Raw genomic sequence first — 1,116 nt, forward strand, 5'->3', positions numbered from 1 at the left:
GGAGGGAATGGTGACGTATTTTTGTGGGAATATAATGAAGCAGCTGAGGCATTTTCTGGACTTTGAAGAATTCACTTTTTTTTTTTTAACCTCCGTACATCCTCTGAAGAAAAATATTCTGAAATCTTCCTCGAGTTTTGCGTTTTGAGTTTCTGTGCCGGGTGCCCCTGCTCCTGACACGAGACGCTTCAAATAATTCTCTTCATTATCTTTTTTTCCTTCCTTCTTTCTTTCTTTCTTTCTTTCTTTCTTTTTCTTTTTTTTTCTTTCTTTCTATATTTTTTCCCTTCCTGGTATGAACAGAACACGTAGATTTTGCTTAAGAGGATGTGGATAACGGATAATAAGAGAATGAGCGAGGCGGAGCGAAGTGCAAACATCTTGACTTGAAGTTGAAGAATAAAATAAAAAGATTGTGGGCTTTTTTAAGGGGAGGGTGGAAAGGTGAAAAAGGGGGGAGGGGTGTAGTAGGATGTAAACGGGGTTCCGGTGGAGTTGGAGGAAAACCGCGAAATGTTCTATTCTGTCAGTGATGTCGTACCGGTAAATGTACCACAGTAGGTGGTGTTTTGCACCTTAATCGATATATAATTTAGGATCGTTTAGGAGGCGGGCTTCGACCCTGTCTGCCTGAGAGGGGCCTTCCCGGTCTGAGAGGGACACGACGACGTCCAACAGAAAGACCGAAATACTCGATGATAAAAAGTCTCGTCACAAGGGAATCAGACACTAAGCCACGCTGCAGGTGGATCATTATGTGCGCGCCGCTGGTGAGTCGATACTTCAACTAAAAAAACAACAACCAAAAACTGTTCCCTCTTTTGTTTCTTTTGGTTTTACTGTCTTTCTTTTTCCGCGTACACTAAATGACCGTTTTTGTGTCCATATATGCTTCTGTTCTCTGAAAAACCCCCCTCTAAAAACCCCAAACCTCCAGGCTAGGCCCCAAAGGACAGGGGGTCAAAGCAGCTAGCCTCCTTTTTAAAAATGTGAATCGTGTCGTTAGAGCTGTAAAATTGTACACAGTGCAGCTGTTTTTCATGCTTGCCATGTTCGCATTGTTGTTTTGTATTGTCCCCCCCTCTCTTTCTCCCTCCCTCCCTTTTTCTCCCCCCC

This window comes from Aplysia californica, unplaced genomic scaffold (genome assembly GCF_000002075.1).
Source record: "Aplysia californica isolate F4 #8 unplaced genomic scaffold, AplCal3.0 scaffold00834, whole genome shotgun sequence".
NCBI classification, from domain to species: Eukaryota; Metazoa; Mollusca; class Gastropoda; order Aplysiida; family Aplysiidae; genus Aplysia; species Aplysia californica.